At 36.0% G+C, this 23038-nt stretch overlaps 1 protein-coding gene and 1 long non-coding RNA gene across 8 annotated transcripts in view; one reads left to right on the forward strand and one right to left on the reverse strand.

The window, feature by feature from the left end:
* PAM (peptidylglycine alpha-amidating monooxygenase) overlaps nucleotides 1-23038 on the forward strand; it is a 277732-nt gene that overhangs the window by 32246 nt on the left and 222448 nt on the right. The window lies entirely within an intron of this gene.
* The window catches only part of LOC134758574 (uncharacterized), a 47931-nt gene continuing 31697 nt past the window's right edge, over nucleotides 6805-23038 (reverse strand). The window contains exon 6 of the long non-coding RNA XR_010133915.1: nucleotides 6805-6955. This is a non-coding gene — a long non-coding RNA (uncharacterized lncRNA). The remainder of the gene's footprint in view (nucleotides 6956-23038) is intronic.

The raw sequence follows: 23038 nt of genomic DNA on the forward strand, positions 1-23038 counted from the left end.
AGACATATTTTCTGTACCTTTCACTAAGCACAGGAAATCTATCCCAACTATGGGGACAGATCTGTCCCAACTGTGGGGACAAAACTGCCTCCTTTAACAGCTAAAATGTGAATGTAAATTTTTCTATACCTTTCACTAAGCCCAGGAAATCTGTGCCCAATTATGGGGACAGATTTCCTGGGCTTAGTGAAAGGTACAGAAAATAGGCTACTGTATGGTGTAAATGCTTAAACTCAGCTTGAACAAGACCCGAGTCAGCTTCACTCCTGGAAGAAAACTATTGTGCAGCTCTCAGCAAGGAAATTTGTATTTGATACTTCCTAGGGGACCCGTAGTTCCTTCAGAGTTACGAATCCCTTGGTGAGTGAAGGAAAATCCAACCAATTATAGAGCATTTCAGAGAAAAAAATGTTGGCTATTCTCAGGAAATGTTGGGTATTTCCAGTATTCATATCTCCCATCTATGGAACTGGAGTTCTCTAAGCCATTATAGTGAGTCTCTGGCTTGGGATTTATTAAATTATTCATGTATGGTAGATATTTCCAGGTTGCTGCTATCATTATTGGCAAATTTGGCAAAATAGATCAATTTGCTTTTGATTTAAGAACTAAAATAGTATCATATCTGTGAAAAATCCTTTGCTATTCCTCACTGTAAAAATACTTGAGGAAAGTCCTATTTCAGTTCACTTGCACTCACACAGCTCCAATTTACTTCAGTACAACTCACTGGAATCTAGTAACAGAAATCATCATATATTTGATACCTGGGATGAGAAATGAACAGATCTGAAGTAATTTTCTTTTATAATTTAACCACAGCCTGCTTTGAATTGTTAACAAGGTGTGATAATTTATATATTTAAAATAAACATTTAGGATAAGAAACTGCCCACGTACTTTATTTGAAGGGTAATTACCCTTCATATACTCCATAATTCACCAGCTTTGATGAAGGTGGCAGTGAGTTATTACGGTCTTTACTCTGTCAGAAAGACTTTAATAGCTTCGTCATGCCACTGGTGTCATAAAGTTATGGAATGTATGCAAGACATGATAACTCTATTTATTTTTGATAGAAACTACATTTCTCTCCTCAGCTGGTCAGTAATTCACATTTAAGAATTTTTAAATGGTTGCTTTGTATCTCTAGATTATATTTCCACTCACAATAGAGATGAAATGCCTTACCTATTTTTATATAATTTTAAAAAGCACAAAGGATCCTCACAAATTAATTTTTGTTAAGTATAGTGGAATCCTTTTTTGACACCACTGAGTAACAGATCATAACATCTGTATTATGGGCCAATGGTGTTACATCTGATTTTTGATGATATGAAGTTAAATATTATGCTGGAGGAGGGTCATACTTTTACCTGAGACATATTGCTTTGTTCTTAATAGGAATTCTTCCTATTAAGTAACTATTATTTTAATAACAAAGTTGTGAGTGTTGTGGTGGCATTATTAAAATACATATGTGTCATCTGAAAGTGGAGATAAAATGTGTTCATTGTCAGGGGAACATGTCAGATGCAGTGACAGAAATTTGGTGGCTCAGTGCTCTGTTGGTTGACACTAACGGTCAGAGGCTAGGTGTGAAGAAACTGGAAGAGTATTTATGGATGACATTACCAAAGAGTGATGGACTTTGATAGAGAAAAGTTAGCTAATACTGGCATTATTGGGAGTTATACCTTACGTCATAGGTATAAACAGTACTTTTGTTTTTTAATTTGGGTTTTAAAAGCATGTGGTGAAAGATAATGAAATAGATCCTTGGCTGTTAAAAATTCAGTATAGAGACTGAATTTGAGGATAATTGATTTTTTAAAAATCAGAAGACATGTTTACTGGAAGTTGGAATTTTAAAAGCAAAACTTATCTAGCAATTTGATTTCTGGATATGTACCCAAAAGAATTGAATGCAGAGACTCGAATAGACATTTGTATGCCAGTGTTTATTATAGCATTATTCGTAATAGCCAAAAGGTGGAAACAACCTAACTGGTTGTCAGCAGATGAATGGATAAACAAAATGTGGAATATGCATATGATGTAATATCATTCAGCATTAAAAAGGAATGAAATTCTGACACATGCTACAACATGGCTGATCCTTGAAGACATTACGCTAGGTGAAATAAGCCAGACACAAAAGGACAAATGTGGTATGATTTCACTTACTTGAAGTACCTAGAGTAGTCAGATTCAAGACAGAAGATAGAATGCTAGTTGCTAGGGGCTGGGAGGAAGAGGGAATGTGGAGTTACTATTTAATAGGTACAGAGTTTCAGTTTGGGAAGATAAACAAGTTCTTGGAGATGGATGGTGGTAATGGTTGTGCAACAGTGTGACTGTAATTAATGAGACTGAACTGTATACCTAAAAGTGGTTAAAGTGGCTAATTCTATGTTATATATACTTTGCCACAATAAAATAGCAAAACTTACTAAAATGGCATTATAAAGTAATAAAATGCTTCCAGTTCTTTAGAAAAGAAACTAACAAGACAAATGAAAGGGTTAGCTAATTATTCATATTCATAAATATTCAGTAGTTATCATTAGACTAAATTTGGGAAAAATACAATTTTCTTATCTTGTATGTGATCTGGGGAATGATTTGCCCATATTTAAAAAATATTTTATTTCAGTACTTGACATAATTCTTGGAACATGGAAGATGCTCAGTAAATATTTGTTGATTGTTATTTGTTTATTCAGGAAATTATAGACATAGCTTCATGTGCAAAATAATCAGCTTAACTGCAACTCTTAAAGTCTGCTTACATGCTCAGTGAACAGATAGAAAACACAGCATTTAAAATACAAATAATTAAAACATGTCCTGTCCGATATAGGAGATTATGGAAACGAATGTGTCCTGGCTATGCCACAAATTTTTGTTGTTGATATAAAAAAACAGTAACTTTATCTGAGAATGGACAATTGCTTTGGCTGAAAGACTGCCTCTAGGATCGATAGTGCTATTATTCCCATTGTATAGATGCACAAAGAGGTTTAGAGAGATCACAGCAGAGCTTGTAGCCATCTTACTGCTTATTTTACAATGACAGTAGCTTTCAATAAGCCTGTGGTTCTTATGAGGATGATTTGACTATTATCCTGGGAATAGATCTAAGTGATGAGAAACCTATCCTAATAGTGTGGTATTAGGTTAGATAGAGCTTCTTCATATGGTATTAAGTTAGACAGAGATACTTTTGCCAGGTAGAGAAGCGATGCCTCTCTCTTCATTTCTGTGGGCATAGAATCAATTTTAGCCTCTTACAGAAACACTATTTTCATTATTCTCAGCAGTGCTATTCTAGTTATCAGAAACTGAGCATCAGATATAAGAAGTCACATAATTTTATTTTTCTGAGCAATTATATTTCTCCCCATTGTTTTCTTGAATTATACTTGTTCATTATGAAAAATTGTCAAATGCAAAAAAACATAAGCACAAAGAAGACAATATTTTTAAATTACCCATTATTTTACTACCCAGAGATAAGCACTGATATCATTTGTTTGTGTGTCAGCCATTCTGCTGTTCTGTTCATGCATATATGCACATATACAAACAGAGATTCAAAACCATAAGACATAAAATTAAGATAACTGAGCAATATATTTCACTGAGCATTAGATAGTGAACATTTTCTCCTGTCACTAAATGTTCTTTTACAGCTGCATCTAAGTAGCTGCATTACATTTTATTTTATGCCTCTGTCAGTCCTCTATTATTGGGATCTTAGAAATTTGTTTTTGCTGTTATAAATGACACTCTGATGAAAATACTTTTAGATTAATTTTTTCCTATCTCTACTTTCTTAAAATAAATTTCTAGAAGTAAAATTAAGTAGAAGAGTGTGGATATTTTTATGTGTTGGATACGTATATGCCAAATTGTTCTTTAAAAAAGCCATGTGACAGTTTATATTTCTGTGGCAGTCTGTATGAGAACACCCATTTCCCAGCCTGAAATTAGTTTTCTTTTTTTTTAACTGCCAATTCAAGAATACATTATAATTTGGATAACATGAACATTTTTTATATTATTTTTGAACATTTTTATATTATTTTTACTTCTACATGTGGTTACTCTGTTGATGTTTTCCTCTTTTCTTTTATATTTGTAAGACTTATTTATGTGTTAAAGACTAATGTCTTTATGTGTTAAAGACTAAACCCAGTTGTGTGTTATTTCTTTTGCAACTACTTTTTCTCCAGCAGATTCTTCTGTTTTCAACATTTTGCCAAGTGTTACTGAAGAAAAAATAAAATAAATTTTAAAACCAAACCAAAAAACCTCTTTAGATAGCTAACTTTATTTGGGGTTTGTTTCTGAATGCAAGATAGGCATACTGTAGTAAATTCCCTTCTTTCAACCCTGGGTTGAAATCTTGTCAATTAATTAGTTGTATTTAGTCTTACAATAGATAAACCAGGTAGTTTCACATAGCCTGTTTCTAGGGTTTTATCTAGGACATCGTAGGAGTTTCTTGAAGGAAAATATAGCTATAGGGAACATTTTAATTTGGATCTGCTTCATTACTCCAAATATTGTTGAAACAACACCAGTTGTCATCTTTACTGGGCAATATACAAACATTGGGAGAAGTTGTACCCATACTAATAAGGGTGAACATAAAAAATGGACTATTGCTCAGATTTGTGTTCTTTACAGCAGAGTGTTTGACAAACTCTTTGATCCTTTTTTTTTTCACAAATGGAGATTAGAGCCATTTATTGTTTGGGGGTTGTAATTTATATTTAAACGTGGTATGTATGGAATTTAGGAAATTCACCTTAGACATATGAAGGTTAACATTAATGTGTGTGTATATGTGGGTTTGTGTATATGCTGGAGGGAATAAGAAGTGACAAAAGTAATCTAAAATCATAATGTTGAGAAAAATATTAAAGGTAAATGAAATCTTTATTGTCATAAACTGCTCTCCAATCCAGTACTGATAAACGACATGGGGAAAGACTATGGAGGTTACTTTCAAAACAAACATTTACCACGTTCCAGGAAATACATGTGTTTGTATAAAAAGCAGGTAGCAATTACATAAACTTTTTTCTTCTTTATCTGTTTGCCAAGCAATTGGCTGTTAAGGTCTTTTTGGTTGCCTTTGGGCACTTTGTGTGCACTCTTTTGTGCTTTTAAAAACATAATGCATGGTAACCCATTTGCCACTGACTGGCATTGTGAAGAGTTGGAATGGGGCAGTGTAATAACATGAAAGGCTGATGACAAATTTAGTATTTGTAATTTGGAATCTCTTCTCAGTACATTAGAAGTCTTCCCTATTTAAAGGAACCCTGAAACCATCATTTTATCAAGTGAAGAGTTTGTAACACATGATTACCATTGGTTTTCTTACAAATCAGAATACAGCTTCAGTTTTTGAGGCTCCTACCACAGTTATTATGGTGGTCTCTTACTGGCTGACACTTTGATTATGAGCAGGAAATGTGCTTTCTGCAGCCACACACACACAAAAAATGACACAAAAGTATTAGGTCATACAGTAGCACGTAAGTTCAGAGTGCCTCCTAGTGGAGTCTAGTGTTGATCAAGTAACATTGGAATAATTTTTTCATTCCTCTAAAAAAATCTCCCCTTTGGCATCATGGTTGGTTATGAATCTTGGGCCTCATAGGAGCACAACATTCTCCACTAAAATAATGTTTTACTCATACTTTTTCCTTTCTTCCTTTAAAAATTATGTAAGATACCTTCTCTGAATGTGTGAATTTTTTGTAGAACACCGAAGATTCTTTGCGTTTAAAATTCCCTCCATGTAAATTAAGTCCAAAGTGTCTAGGCTTTTCCATTTCTAATGTTTAAGTCAAAGACTTGTAAAGTGGGCTGGGTGCAGTGGCTCATGCCTGTAACCCCTGCACTTTGGCAGGTTCAGAGGATCCCTTGAGCCCAGGAGTTTGGGAGCAGTCTGGGCAACATAGGGAGACCCCTGTCTCTTCAAAAAAAAAATGAAAAAAAAAAAATAGCTGAGCTTGGTGGCACACACCTGTGGTACTAGCTACTTGGGAGGCTGACGTGGGAGGATTGCTTGAGCCTGGGAGGTGGAGGCTGCAGTGAGCCTGATCGCACCACTGCTCTCCAGCCTGGGTGACAGAGTGAGACACTGTCTCAAAACAAAACAACAACAACCAAAGACACTTGTCAGTGGAAATGTTTGAAATTTTGGAACTATTAGAATGTATTTAACTAAAACAGCTATTGCTTAAATGCAGCATTTTAAGTACTGGTTTTTTTCAAAGCTCAGACAAGCAGCAATATAGAAACATCCCTGGTCATTTAAGAAACTGAGCCAGGAACAGATTTTAAAACACTTTTGAAAATATTAAATGCTTTAAGTAATTATAGCAAGTATTTTATCCTGAGTTTATATACACAATTAATTTATCAATTTGTAGTGATTATAGTAAGAGAAGATTACTTTTATACTTAGAATAAAAAACTTTCAAAGTCAGCAATATGTGAAATATGTATTGAATATATTATGCTATATTTATCTGAGTATTTTGGTTTAACAAATTAAATGCACATTTTTCTCTTTTTAAAAAATGTATTGACCATATTTATATAACTACTGATCTTTTTATTTGGTAGATTTAAGTAAAATTTATTATTTATTTAACACTTTTGAATTTATATTATACTTGAAGTGGTTTATTTATCCTTGGCCAGCTACCCCCTTGAGACTCTGGCTTTCTGTTTTATAGAACTATTTTAATGGTAGTTTAAACATGAATACCTGTTACTGGTTATTTTCTGTTCCCGTTATCTTGTGAGTTCAGCATAATGCTGTGCGGATCAGGATAACAGGGTCCCACTGAGGTGAAGGAGGGAGGCTGGGAATGGCTACAGCCTGGAGTGGAGGTATGATTTCAGTAGGTGGAAGGTTGTTTTCCTGAAAGGAATTGGCAGAAGTAGGTTCTTACTGATTCAGATACATTTTCCACCAACTGAAGGAAGGAATTATTAAAGCCAATGGTGAACAAAGCATTTCAAGCATTTTATAGGAAGTGACTAGATGAGGAGATTTTTTTCATTCCTTTTTTAATCAGCAAAAACAAATTAGTATATTGAATTAGCAGATTCTTCCTATTCTATATTAAGAAAGATTTAATTTTTGTACCAAGGAAGGTTAGGTGAAAAAAAAAGATTTATTTTTTTGTAGAAAACTGAAGATATTTTGATTCAATATGAAACTGTGATATTTATATTTATGCTGATTCCACCACCAAAAAATTATTACATGTACAAATTAAATAGAGATTATCAGCTTAAAAAATATAGACCATTTACATGTGGCTATGAACATTCTGATGCTAATTTTTTTGTTTGATGACTATGTACTTTAAAATCTGGCATTGTCTTTCATGAGATTTACAAGTCCTGTGTCCATTGTGTTGTTTACTTAGGTTATTTGGCTTTCCTCAAACTTAAACAAGCATTAGCTGGTTGCTCCAAAGAGTAACAAAAGAAGATGCAGGAAAATGCTTGGGGCCAGGTGCGGTGGCTCACACCTGTAATCCTAGCACTCTGGCAGGCTGAGGCGCGCAGATCACTTGTGCCCAGGAGTTGGAGACCAGCCTGGTCAACATAGGGAAACCCCATCTCTACAAAAAATGCAAAAATTAGCCGGGAGTGGTGGTGGGCTCTGTTAGTCCCAGCTACTTGTGGGGCTGAGGCAGGAGAATCACTTGAACCCGGGAGGTTGAGGCCATAGTGAGTCATGATGGCACCACTGCACTCCAGCCAGGGTGACAAAGTGAGACAATGTCTCAAAAAAAAAAAAAAAAAAAAGAAGAGAAGAAAAAGAAAAGTGCTTGGAATGGGAGATGAGTTATCCTACTTTGATACTTCTTGTTTCCTCTTTCTGCTGATGTCTTTCTCTGCACATCCTTAGGTAAAACTCAAAAATTACTATTGAGATTTTTGCAGGAACCAAATGAGACAGGAAGACATGTTTTAAACTGCTGTCTAACCTCTAATACTGGTGATGCCGTTTTTGGAGTACCACTAACAGTTTAAAAGTGCTTATCAGAGCAACTCTCGCTGCTTTAATTTGCGTGTACAGATTGCTGTTAGTGTTGTTACTATCTGTTTTGTATCAGGCTAGCTAATTTCCTTGTTTATTAACTAAACGACTTTCTTAATGGCTACCCTTTTGACAAATGAAGAAATCTTAGTTGCTCTGAGAGGGAAAACCAAAATTAAAAATTCACAGTGGAAGGGATGAGGAACATACGTATTTGTGCTGCTGCTGTGTTGTTGGTGTGAGAGAAAATCTGGTGATTGACCTTGATCCCTAACTGAAAGTCACAAAAATATGTATAATTTGGTCTTCAGCCATAAAATAAATGGCAACTCTCTTCACTTAAAGCAGGGATTTACATTCCTTTGTTTTGGGTGCGGAAAAGGGAATCTTTTCCAACCTCATTATCAGAGAGTTTAGTGCATTTTTTCCTGAAATGTTTTACAATTTCCATGTTGTCAGACACATTTTGTTGGAGTTCATAGTTTATTAACCATGAGTTATTTTTTTTAGTTTATACTTGAAGATTTAGAGGCCTGTGATATTTTGTTTAAAGGCTTCTAAATGATCCAAACAAATCTGAATATGCACCAGCCTCAGCAAAAACTCCTGTGATCTGTTGACAGATTTTTGGATCTGGGCCCTTGGAAGAGGCACTGGACATTTGTGTCAGGAGGTAATTTGAGATCTGTACAAACACGTTTTTATTTGTTCAAGTTAATGAGGGCAACACCAGTGGAGTTGGACCCTCTGTAGCTAATAGTCTGTGAACTCCATGGGCCCTTCATGAAGTCACTCTCCAAAGGTCACCCGCAATCCATGTTAGGAACCAGGTTTGTCGGTGAATATTCTAGGACTCATAGATCGATCTGTGCCTCTGCAACCAGGGAATCTGACATGGTACCAAAATGTTTATTTATTTCCCAGATGTCATCCCAGAGTTTGGGCAATGAGATTGGATATTTGCAGTTCCACACAGTGGAAATTCACTTTTTAAATAAGGCAAGAAAAATTGATCTTCCTAGGGTCTGGTAGGAGTCTGGTAGGAGTCATCTTTGCTCTTGGTAAGATTACAATTCTCTTACCTGTTTATTGTCATTTTTTTGAGCACCACAGTCAGCCAAATAAGATTAGAGAAAATTGTGAAAGAGAAAGCATTTCTTTCAATTCAGTCCTTTCATTCAACTCTCTTTGTACTTTGCCTCCTTCATTTTCTTTCTTTTGTTTGCTCATCACATTCAGAAGCTCACATTCCCTCATCTTACATGAGGGAAGCTATAAATTTCCCTTTTTGAAATAGTCATCTGCTATCTGTGTAACTATGAGCAAGCTGCTTAACCTCTTTGTGCCTTGGTTTTATTTGTAAAATGGCAATAGATATTACCTGTGTCATAAAGTCATTACATGGATTGAATGCATTAAGGTGTGTCTAACACTTAACTCAGTACCTGGTTGTACAAAGTGCTAAATGACCATTTATCTAATTATTGCTAATGGAACCTAATAATAGAATAATGGTAGAGGGCCATATGCTTCATTGCCAAGTTTCAAAATGCTAAACAAAAATGAGTTGTGAATTATTTTGAATGTGCAACAGCACAAGGGCTGGTGTTTTGCTTCTTCTGTAAAAAATAGACTTAAAGAATACCTTTAACATACCAAAGGACTGTTGGGTCATTCTTCAGAAGACTACTGGCATAAAAGAGATTGTCCTAAGAATCCCAGGAATAATAATGAGTCTCTTATTTTTATTGGAAAAGGAGACAACAACAGCCATTGAACTGGTTATTTTATGTATCTTCTGTAACTTTCATTTCTCTCATAATAGACATGGTGCTTTTAAAAATCCAATGTGAATGCTCTAAATCATATGATCATTATTAAATATTATTTTAAAATTAATATGTCATGGTGAGTGTATTTCTGAGCCATCACATTCATAAACATTTAGAATATAACCTCACCCTTTTGCTTTGAGAATACCTTATACAAAATGATTTTGAAGGACATTTTGTTTCCTAGTATGTGTTTTCAGCAGGTGGCTAATGGCTTTTGACCTGCTGTAGCAATATACAGAACTGAATGTCAGGCAGAATATTTTTTAAAGCTGCATTTCCATTTCGCATAATGAAGCACAATAATTTTTCTGAGAGTGCCTTGAATATTTTTCCAAATAATTATTGATAGAGATATGTCATTTTGGTAGGAAAGAGAAGAGAAAATTGGCAATGTTCCAGCATTTAGGTTTTAAGAATATTTAAGTATAATCAGATTGCTAAATACAAACATTTTTTTAAAATAGTATCAGGTCAAATGTATTTACATGTTAGAAGCCATATAAAGTACATGGTATTAGCCTTCCACCTTTCCTGTATGCTTAGGCCATTGTTACTACTACCACTACTACTACTACTAATAATAATAACACATTTCAACCTACTCACTTTTCTCTTTAGTAATTTCCATTTTCTCTTGAAATTCATACAGTATATTCTATGGCCTATTTTTATACAAACTTTAAGAATTATACATACTAAAGAATAATTTTCAAATTTTGTGTGAAAATAGACAATGGCATATACTATATATAATGACAGAGATTGCTTAGGGCCCCAGGATTAACAGTTTCAGATCATTGCCAATGTTAGTTTCAAGTTAAGTATTGGCACAAGTATTTTTATAGAACCATAGTCTTTGTCATTGTGTATCACACTGAATAACACTCAAATTTGAACTCAGTGGAATTTTTGAGATAAAGATGTGCATGCAGCTAGATCAGTGCCCAAAGTACCTTGTGGTATGGGTGATGGGAGACAATGACAATGTAAAGAGTTCTATTTCTTGTACTGTATATATTAGAGCTGGCATTTTGCCACTGGACTATATGATGAGGGAGGAATATTGTTTGTGAGCTTTGCATTTAAAGCATAATTTCTGAAGCTGAGTTCTAATTTTATTTATTCCCTTAGGTAATTACTGGTTTTCAGCATGCGAAGGAGGTATATTATTGAATTTTTTGAATGGTTAAACTTGTATAGTGGATGTCTTTTCTTTAAATTTAGGCACTAAAAATTCTCCCACATCAAAGTAGCTTGTGATTCTCATTTGTGGCTAGAGAGTTAATCATCTTTCGATAATGCTTTGAAGTTAGCTTTACTTCTTTTTTTCTTCACCCAGCATGGGTTCATGAATAAAACTAACCACTGATAGGTATAGTGTATTATTGCTCTTGCCTATGGCTCTTGCTAATAAAAATTCCAAATCTGTTTAGTTTGCTGGAATCAAATCAATGTAGTATAGGCATACATTTTTTTCTGTTATAAAGCCCTCTCACAGAAAAAAGATAGGAAGGAAAGCATGGTGGGTGAAGGGAAAAGAAGGTAATTCTGGATTTAAAATATTTTAGCTTTTCTGTCTGTATCGTGTTTTGTCTATAACTTATGTGAGTTTTTACTTCTCACTGTCCTAGAATCTTTAAAATTAAAAATCCTATTGTTTAGGATGAAATTACTAAAAATTCCTGTAAATTAATGTATATGAATCTGCTGTTGTGTGGATGAAGTAGCATAGCAACGTCAATAACTTCTTTTGAGAAAATGTGTGTGTTTGTTTTTAAAAGCAGCTAGGTAAGAAACCATCAACTGAAGAATAGGGTAGGTGATGCAACCATTGCTAAAATAACCTGGAATTCTGACAGTTTCTAAAATTATGTCAGCTTGCTTACAAGATTACTTAATCACTAAATCACATCGGATTTGGCATTTTAACAAACAGGATGCTCTGCACTAACATCATCAAAAGAATAGTGCCTGGATGCTTGCTTCACAATGAAACGTGTATATTTAGAAACCAGAGAACATGCCAGACTGAGTGATGATTGTACAAGACATTCCATACTCCATCCAGATGTATCAGGCTCAGATGGAAAGACCCTTAAACTGTGGTTAGGGGGATACAAAAAAGGAGCTTATTTTTGCAAATTTTCATGCATAACACATTAGGTGGGAACATTGTCTCCAGAGTTGGATACACCCAATCAGTTTTAACTATTTCAAGGCTGGTCCCTTTGGGCAAATAAGTTATTCTATTTCAGCCACATATTTCTTAACTACAGCATAGGTATAGTAATGATATCGAATTTATACTATCATTTTGAGAAAAGTACCAAATGAAACTGGTAATGAACAAAAACTGCCAGTTCCAGAGCCTTAGAAATCTTTATCATTTATAATATTTTGCATATAAGGGAACACACTGTTATACAGGCTCCTACATGGCCTCAGACTCCGTCTCAACACACAACACCAGGAAGTCCCTACTATTTCACAGGTTGGCATTGAACATGAAATATATTTGCACTCCCTGAGCTAATTCAACTCTACCCGTCTTTTCTCTTCTTTCTATTTTGTTGACAGCCTCCCTAAGGAAAATATCAATTCACATACTTGCAAAGGTGAGGATGGAGAGATTGGTTATCCACAACAATGTTTGGGGACTGTGTTGAATGCTTTGCAGAGATTTGTGTTAAGTAGGTGGATCCCAAATTTACATTTCCAGCCTTATCCTCTACCACAAGCTCCATTCATGCATTCATTAATTACCTGGCTCCTTTATTTCATTGTCTAATGGGTATCTAAACTTATTGCACTCACTATTCACTGTCCTCCAGCCACACTGGGCTTCCTTATGTTCCTTAAACATTCTAAGCTAATTTCTGTCTTGGGACCTTTGTTCTTGCTGCTTTCTATGCCTAGAAGCCTCTATTCTTCGATTTTTATGCATCATGTTCCTTCCCCTTATTCAAATATCATTTCTTCTGAGACTGAGGTTTCTCTCTGCCAACTGTATCTCAGTCATCCCCTCATCCAGTCAGTCTCTTATCCAGTCACTCTGTGGTATGGTTCTTCAGAGCCATTTTGCATGTATACGAAATTGTAATTTATTTATTTAATTTTTCCTTATTTTACCTCTCACTCTAAAATACAAGTTCTCTAAGAGCAGTGGCCTTGCCTGGCTCTTAGAAGTGCTCTCAGCAATCTTTAGAAGTGTCATTCTTTTTTCCTTCATCTTATAGGTGACAAAAGTGAGGCCCAGGGAGGTTAAGTAGCTTGCCCAAGATCGCAGAGATTGGAAGTGGCAGAGCTGGGATTTAGGTCCCATGCTGTGCTCTAAAACACTGTGCAACATTGCTTCCTTTTTCACAAATGAAGGTCAGGGACATTAATGGGAGGGAGGGGGCTACGCTGAGTTCTTAGAACTCCCTTTGAGTCCCTGGGCTGGCAGTTATTGTTTGAGTCCCTGGTCTGGACATAGACAGACAAGAGCTGGTCCTGATCACTTTATACTCTATCATCCTGGGCTTATCTTCTCTTCCCTTTTCCTTTTAGACTTAGTACCCAAGATATGTGTAATTAATATTTTACAGGAATGCATTAAATCCCCTACTTCTTGGGAAAAAACAATGAAACATCAGATTTTAAAGAAACTCCCAAAGGGCTAGAATCCAGTTTTGAACCCAGATGGAATTTTCCACATGGCTTAGAAAATATATAAGTATATATATTTTATATACTTGCTGTTTTCTGAGCATTTCTTACTTGACAATGGTTACAACTGTAGCTTTCTTTTTGTGAGTTTGTGTTAATAACATTGCTTTGGTTTTAACTTGCTTACTGTAACAAGTTATTATATTTAACTTAGTCCTTATCGACTGGAGGGTTCCACCTCACCTCACCATGTGATACTGAAGCTGAGCTATTTATATTGTTTTAACTAGACATAGTATAAAATAAAACAGGGTTTCTTGTAATTTATATCATTAAAACATATAAATTATCTTTCAGCTTTTAGGAAAAGAAAAAATCAGGGCATTCAATTCAAATGGGATAATTCACACCCCACAGATTATAGGGGAGTAATTATTGATGCTTTTTATTCTAAGACATTTGGTTTATGTGGCTGCATTTGACCTTTTAGAAGCTATTGACATCATTTGGGAACTGCCAGTAAACCTGCCTTAATCAGTTAAACAGAAGGAATCATAGCACTGTGGAACTGACTGGCTGATTAATTTAAATCCAAACACAGTCCTGCCTGAATGCCCTTTGTAAAACCCTTGCACAAAAAAACCTTGCTTCCTTCAGAAGCGTTATAACCCACATCCTGCTGTCAGATCTTTTCGGCTCTGCTGGTCTTCTTAGGCTGCAGGCATCGTCCTTAACCCCTTTTGTGCTTCCTTTTATTTCATGAAAACAATATCTATGGTTAGATTCACAAAAATGCTCTACATTTCCCTCAAAGTTCCTTATTTGTATCCTAGGGAAAAGGTATTTTAAACTCCGCTAATTGAGAGACGAAAATGGGAACTTATCTTAAACTAGCTTCTTTAGAAAAAGTATATTAGAACTTAATCCAGCTCTTCCTTTGGGATTTATAATCAAAATTAGAATCATGAAATGTTGAAATAAGTTTTTGGTGTTAGAGTAAGCCATCATGTATAATTCCTTTGATTTTTAGATTCAAAACATTGAAGTCTTTATAATTTGTGTTTAGTTTGGGGAAAATATTAAAGTTAATCAACTCTTGGGTGAGTTCAGAGCTAGTATAAAGATGTAGTTCTGGACCTTTAAATGAAAGTGAAATTAAAATCCTTTAAGGATAAAACTTTGCATAGCTTCAGTCTATTACATAGACTGAGAAAAGGACCCATACATTGGGCACTCTGCTGGGGTTGGTTGCAGAAGAGGGCAGATATTTATGCGGGAGAGGTCAAAGAATTGCCATAGAATACTTTCATAGCACATAGCGTGTTGTATTGGAGCAGGCCAACATCCTTATTTTAAATATTAAAAAAACTGAGGCCCCACTTAATTACTCAAACTCTTAAGGGCCCTTACTTGGCCAGTTTCTATTTCTGTATCACCCAGTTACAACACTGTTCCAGAATACAGATGAAGCCTCTCAAAGAAGGTGGTGTCATCCAATTATCTGTAGTTTTGTTTATTATTATTAATTATGATAACTACTGTTTATGGAGTGTTTGTGATGTGCCAGTACTGTATGCATTATCTTTATCTTCATAACTACATATGAGGTAGTACTATTGTTCTTCCCTTTTTGAAAATGAGGAAGTGATGTTTAGGAAAGTCATGGAGGCTAGCCTCAGCAACGTAGCGAGACCCCATCTCTACACACAAAAAACATTAAAAAATTGCCGGGTGTGGTGGTGCATGCCAGTAGTCCCAGCTACTCAAGAGCCTAAAGTGGGAGGATTGCTTGAGCCCAGGAGGTTGAAACTGCAGTGTGCTGTGATAGTGCCATTGCACTCCAGCCTGGGCAACAGAGAGAGATTCTGTGTCCAAAAAAAAAAAAAAAACAAAAAAAAAAGAAAGAAAGAAAAGAAAAGAAAAGTAATGCACTCAACTTGAATCACCAAAGCAGTCAGACGAGGTATTTTTTTTTCCTTTGAGTAGGATAAGATGGTAGCTAGATATAGGTAAGAGAAATGGGTAACAAGAGATGTTTCTCGCATCCCTCATAAGTTGCCTGGAGAATGTTAGGATGAGGTGAGTAATGATGCCATAGGACATAAGTAAGGAAGAAAAATTAAGGCCATTCCAGCCTTAATTCTTTAGAAACAGTGGATTCACTGTGAGGGAATGGGAGCACACCTGCTCTCTGGCTGTGATGAGAAGCAGTAGAGATCCAGGTGAGGAGCAGATTGGGGCATCAGGGACTCCAGAAGCCATGTGACACAGGAGGAACCATGGAATCATTTTGAGCCTCTGTTTTGTTTTGTTTTTCATTTCTAAAAGTGAAATTTTGATATCTACCTTTCCCTACCACACTGGGTTCTTTAAAAGATTGAAAAAATTGAATTTTAAGCACCTTAGAAAAATAGGATATAATAAATTTTGTATTTATTTATTGAATAAGTATTTATTGAGGGAATGCCAAATGCAAGGCACGGTGCTATGTATAGAATAAGAGGTGAATATTGACTTTGTGTCTACCTTTCAGAAGGTTAAAGAGAGTAGGAAAATAAGCAACTTGATAAATAACTATGCAAAAGTATGTTTTAAGTGCAGTTCTCAAGGTTAAGAACACCGAAAATTCTAAGAGGGAGCTGACTTCTGATGATGGGTCTTGAAGAACTGGTAGGGTTTGGAATGGTAGGGAGGAGAAACAGGAGAAATGTGAGGGTTGCAGGGGGGATGGGGAGATAGATGTGGAATTCCAGGAGGAAGAAACAGTAAGAGCACAGGCCTGGAGGAGGGAAAGTATGGGGACATATTTGTGCATCAGATTGTCTAATTAGTTGTTGCTTAAAGTATCAGGAGGTCTCTCTGGTAAAGATGGGCTTACGCTGAAATGGTGAAATGTGCACTTGATTTAGCAGCTCACGGGGGAGGCTTTTAGAGTTTTGGAGTTTGGTGGTAACCTGGTCAAGGCAGTGTTTTATAAAGATGCATCAAGGACAAAGTGATACATAGAATTATTAAAGGGGCGAGACACTGGAGTCAGGGAAGCCAGAACATTATAAGATGCCTGATAAAGAAGACCTAAGCTAGAGGGGCAGTAGTGGGAATGGAACAGAAGAGAAGGATCAGGGAAATTTGGTTGCTAACTGGATTTAAGGGTGATGGGGAGTCACAACCCTTTTGTCATTAGAAGTTCTTGCACTACTTTTTCATTAAGTCAGTATGAATTAGTTTTAATTCACATATTGAAATCCAAATGCTCATAATAAAGTCCCACTTCCCACTGTCACTTTTCGGTCCTTGGAACATCTTAACTGGGTTTAGAAAAAGTGTTCTATCAAGATCAGAGGAACCATGACTGTTGCTCATCTGGACTAGGAGGAAGTTCAACCTAGATTATGAGGCTAAACTGGATTAGGATTAAGGGTGTTTTGCCTTATCCTCAGAAAAGTGACTTAGAGGAACCAGAAGAATGGCCACTGTAGCTGACAGTCAGGGCTTTAGAAATCCTGGCCAAATTTCCTCTCTCAGGTGGGACTTTAACCCTCATTTGCTTCTGAATTGGCACTTGCCATGATGAATTCACTTAGTTTAAGAAACAAGTTAGTTTCAGGGTCTTGCTCAACTCTAAACATCAATTTAAGGTGGCTGACTGGGAGAGAGATGAGATTTATGATACTTTTGAAAATTGATAGAGTTATTTCTTTAGGAAATACTGCTGCTTTGTCTGTTTCTTATGAAAGGGCATTTTCCTTTTTTTTTTTTTTTTTTTTGAGATGGAGCCTCTCTCTGTTGGCCAGGCTGGAGTGCAGTAGTGTGATCTCAGCTCACTGCAACCTCCGCCTCCTGGGTTCAAGCAGTTCTCCTGCCTCAACCTCCTGAGTAGCTGAAACTACAAGCACGTGCTACCACCCTGGCTAATTTTTGTATTTTTAGTAGAGATGGGCTTTCACCATATTGGCCAGGCTGGTCTCGAACTCATGACCTCATGATCTACCCGCCTCGGCCTCCCAATGTGCTGTGATTATAGGCATGAGCCACTGCACCCGGCCCCTCATCTTCCCTTCTAACTACTGTTTTCTTTCAGTTTGAGAATTTACTCTATTGTTTGGATGTCTTTGAAGTCTTAGGATCCTCTTGGGAAAGAAGTGTTTTTTTCTGAATAAAAGAAGGTATACTGTTATCCAGCAAGAACATGTCAGAGCTCGATGGGGCCAGTGTTGCTATTGGGTAGGTTTTGCCCCTGCTCCAGGTCTGTTTCTAACCTCTGGACCTCATGCTTCTGTGGGTGTGTACTTCACGAGGTCTGTCTCTTGCTGTCCTTGAGAATCAAAGGAAGAGGTAATTTTTGTTGGAAGTTATCAGTTCAAGAAATAGTTTATGATCTTCTCTAATAAGGTGGTGAGATCATGCTGACCAAAATATTTAGTGAAGTCGTGGAAGGAAATAGAACACTAACTAGTACAAGACACTGTGACAGTGTTGTAAATTAAGAGGAAAATAAAAACTAAATGAGGCCTGGAATTAGGGAATGGAGGTTGGATAAATTAGGCCTCTTTTCTCTAATGCAAGCCTCTCTAACAGGCCACATAATCTGGCCATGTGGGGCCATTTTTCTCACTCACACTTGATTTTTGTTTCTGCTGGTGGTCTTCCATATTTCCTTCAGCCATTCATAGTGTTAGAGACCTCTTGGTTTGGTCTTATTTTCGGATGTCCTCTTTTTGAAATGGTACCTTTTTAAAAAAAATCTAACAAACCAGCTTTACTGTTGGACTGTTCTTTATGATTGTTACATCTCTGGAAAAGTTGAAACAAGTGCTCCCTTTTTGTGTGTGTATTGCCTAGATAACCTTTATTTGCTTTTTCCACCCTAATTCTGTTTAGACAGGTGGGTCATCTCCTCTTAAGAGTTGTTTGAAACAACCTTAAAATAGTCTGGCTAGCCTGTTAGGACCTAGACCACTGAAGCTGTCATTGGCCTTCTCTGAGGGCAGGTAAGCCAGGATTGCAAGCCCAGAACACAGTTCGATGAATTTCCATTGTTTGAATTACAATAGTAACTCATATTCATAGTTAAATAAAGACCTTTTAAAAGCATATAATATGAACATTGGAAGACTCTCCTTCAAACCTAGTCTGCAATTGACACTGCTAGAAGCAACACTTCTGGCCAAATGTCCTGGGTGTGTATCTTCTGGACATTTTTCAGTGCGTATTCAGATGAATACATGTATTTATTTTAAAATTTGAATATATGTGTGATATATACATATATATACACACATACACACACACAGAGTTTTGTACTGTTAATTTATAGTAAACTGCGTTTTTGCTTCTCAAACTCAGGATCTCAGAAGAACAAACGAAAGGATAGGAGTAATTCCATTTTGTTGGAAAGCTTTTGTACTTTACCTGAATCTAGAAAATCTGAATTACTATATGTTTTTGTGAGGGCTGACTTTTACTGTTTTGCTTTCAGAATTTTTTCTAATCTGTATGGGAATGAAAAGCCCAACTTATCAATTAAGTTAAAATTTTCTACATATTCCAGATTGTAAATTGGTGCTATTGTAATCCATTTTACTATTTTTGTAAGCAGTATTATTGTGATATGTTTGCACACTATTTACTCACAAGGGAAACATTAAAAGGTAGGCTTAGCTTCATCTAAATTGAAATAGAGATAATAATAGTTTCTTTGAACTAGCTGAGATCTAAATATACAGCACAGAATGACAACCTTCATTTTTTATTGTGATATGAATATCTTAAGATCTGGTAAGTTACTTGCTTATCTTTACAATTACAGTATTTGCAATAGCAAAATTAGACCTCAGTATTGTTTAAAAACATGGCAATGTAATATTCATGGAGAAGAAAACAATAGCTTTCATAGTACAGATGATAAATTATATACTTATTAAAGTGTTGCATCTGATCAAATAAGTGTGGTATTTCATTATAGACTTGGTTTGATGTTGAAACATTGTTATTTTAAGCAATTACTTTAAACTGGATATTTTAAAGAGAGGCTGTATTCCTCTGAATGTGGGTCACAGAGGCAGAGAAGGACAAATAGTTTAAAGGGAGATTTGAATTATGTGTAGTTTGGAGGATTGTTAGAAGTAGAAGTAATTCTGCCCATGATGGAAGAGACTTAACCAGAAAACTGTGGCAGTAGTCAACAGATATCTTCTGATTTTGTCTGGGTATCATACTTAGGCAATTCGCTGGAGGTGTTTTCTGGATAAGTGATGTATTGGCAAGGGCAGCTGCCACCTGATGGAGAAGTAAATAGAGTCAGTTTTCATTGTTTTCAGTAAGCTGACCTCCAAAGGCATAGATGTGAGCTTTCTTTTGAAAGGAAATGAAGTATTCACCATTAAGGATAAGGATGTTTGTAATGTGACAATGTTAATGCTAGTTAAATGAGAAAGCCATATATGAATACTTAGACTGTTGCTACCTGGGAGCATTATTTATTGACCTGTGCCTTCGTCAGAGCTTCAGATGTGAGAGGAATGATGCTAATAGAATCATGTAAAGATGTTTGTCATTAAAAAGTCACATCGCAATTAATAGATTCAGAATTCATCGAGTTCTCTTGCTCTGTGTCACACCCGCTGCCTCTGTGACAACCTTCATTTCCTACTTAGCAAATCCAAGCCTGGTAGCTGGAGCCCCAGGAAGTTGTTAAAGCAATTAAAGGCTTCTGTCTCCCAGCACATTGCTTGGTTACCATAGTATCCTCTGCCTCCAAGTCTCTCCTGATGATGTCAGTATGCATACAGGGGTTGTTCAGAGCATCTACGTGGGGATGATTCACCCCACAATAAAGCCCCTCTCTCTCGTTGCTCGCTTTCCAGTGTGATTTCAGACATCTGTAGCAATGGAAGGTAAGTGCCTTGTTTTGCATATTGAAGAATTACTAAATGCTTCTATTATTCTGTTTCAGGTTTCTTGCTTTCTAAGATATACTACTGACTGAAATCATAGTGAATGGGAGCATCCAGTCAATTACTTAGAACAGATTTGTAGTTTGTACTTAAAGTGTGTGTGTGTATGTGCGTAGGTGTGTGTGGGCAGGCACATGTGGGGTAGGCTTATAAAGAAAACTGAATGCACAGTGTAACGCCTGCTACTCTCCCTGGTAAACAGCAATAGCTTTTTATTTCAAACTATTCGAAATATGTAACTTCCTTAAAATATTTTCACAAGTGTCACAGGGCAAGTAGGGCTAATTTTTAAAAAGTGTGTAAGTATATTGTATTGGCATTTTATATGTTTTACCCAGTTTAAATGATATTAACATTTGAAATATCTAAGATGGTATGGAAAGATATTAGAAAGAACCATGTTAAGTTGAGAATTTGCATGTCATAGAAATTAAAATATGCAGGACAAAGATTTAGTTGGTGAAAGGGAGATGTATGAAGTTCAAAGTACAGTGATAATCATCATTCCATAGTTATGCCACACTTTTATAGCTTTTCAATATCTCACACAATTTGATTGTAAAAATAATGCTTCTATTATTGTGATGAATGCAATTAGTGCTTCATGAAAGTTTTCCTTGAATATGTATCCATCCTTCTTAAGGATAATCCAGCTATGTTCAGCTTTACAGAAAGAATATAGTAGAACCACTTATAACATTCAGACAGAACAGTGATACATGAATATTTTCCTTGAGAAGTTAGTGCTGTTTCAGTTTTTCTCTGACAGTATGCCTTATCAATAAACAATAAATAATGAGACACATGACCGGCTCCTCTCTATCGGCCTCCTTCTGAATCTCTTCATTCTGAGAGTTCTGCCCATAAAGTTAGTCTTGCATTTATTTCTTCTTCTTGATTCCCAAGGAATGATTCAGTAGTACATTCTGTGAAGAATGTAATACTTGGCCAGGCACAGTGGCTCACGCCTCTAATCCCAGCACTTCAAGAGGCGGAGGTGAGAGGATTGCTTGAGCCCAGGAGACCAGCCTGAGCAATAAAGCAAGCAAGACCTGTCTCTACCAAAAAAAAAAAAAAAAAGAAAACAAAAAACAAAAAAACCCTTAAATTTAATGGAAGTGGTAGATAACAGCAGTTTCTAATTAATTAATAGATAGCTTTGCAGAGAAAAAAGAACAAGAGTAGAGTGGATGGACTGGAGAAGGCTCCCATTTCTTTACATAGTTGAATGTTTATTCTGTGTGGAAGGTAGGCAGATGGCGTTGCTGATAGGTAGGTAAATGGTTTAGACTGTCCCTCTCTAGAGAAATGTCTGAAATTTGCATTTTGTTTCTTGTATTTTTGAAGCCTTTTTAAATATACCCTGCTGTCTAACTTGCTTTATTTCTGCATGAGATGATTCACCTTTCTACAAAGAATCAGTGAGAAGTACAACTGTGAGAGAGGGTGAAACATTGCTTAAAAATTTAAATTTAATTGCTTTTAAGTGAAGGATATGTCTTATCTTAAATATCGTAATGCTTAGTCTTTGAATTTCTTTCTGCCCTGAAAATAGGCTAAATGCTTTGACTTCATTTCTTCACTATTTTGAATACTTAATCCTGTTTGTGTTTGAAAATTTACTTGTTCATTGCTATCAGAAAATAGTTCCTAAAAAGTAGGAAAAATTATGATACTACCTAATTTAGATTATAATAGGTTAAATATTGAAGAAAGTAAGTCAGTATAAACTGTTTCTATACTGTTTAAAACCTTTTCATTAAAACACTCACCTAATGCTTATGTTGGAAACAAGAATAATATAGTCTAAGCTAAATTATATTAGGTTTTTGTTCTTTGCCATGTTAATGTGTGGGGTGACATAATTTAATTTCTTCAATAACTAACTCTTTGTAGTAATAATTAAGAAATATTTCTGCCATTTTGAACCCTTAAAATATCCACGAAAATACAGTTTTGCTGACTTGATTGATATGAGCAGCACTATAAAGAGTGTACTATAAAGATTACAGTTTCCTTCATGCTTGAATCGGGGAGTAGTTCCAAGTAGTTTTAGGCAATTATTTTTAAAATTGGTTTAGGAAAGTTTTTACTTTATTTTTATGCTCTAATAAGGATGTTTTAGATTTTACAGATACTTAAACTTGTTTTTGCTGAAGTATGGAAATGTCGGGTCTGTAGAATTTTCCAGCATGAGATGAATGAAATATGGCAGAAAAAGGATCACCTTGTCTCTCACTAGAAAGATAAGAAGTTAAGGCCAGGCGCAGTGGCTCAGGCCTGTATTCCCAGCACTTTGGGAGGCTGAGGCAGGCAGATCACCTGAGGTTGGGAGTTCAAGACCAGCCTGACCAACATGGAGAAACCCTGTCTGTACTAAAAATACAAAATTAGCCAGGCGTGGTGGCGCATGCCTGTAATCCCAGCTACTCAGGAGGCTGAGGCATGAGAATTGCTCGAACCTGGGAGGCGGAGGTTGTGGTGAGCCGAGATCGCGCCATTGCATTCCA

The sequence above is a fragment of the Gorilla gorilla genome, chromosome 4 (assembly GCF_029281585.2).
Source record: "Gorilla gorilla gorilla isolate KB3781 chromosome 4, NHGRI_mGorGor1-v2.1_pri, whole genome shotgun sequence".
Classification (NCBI taxonomy): domain Eukaryota; kingdom Metazoa; phylum Chordata; class Mammalia; order Primates; family Hominidae; genus Gorilla; species Gorilla gorilla.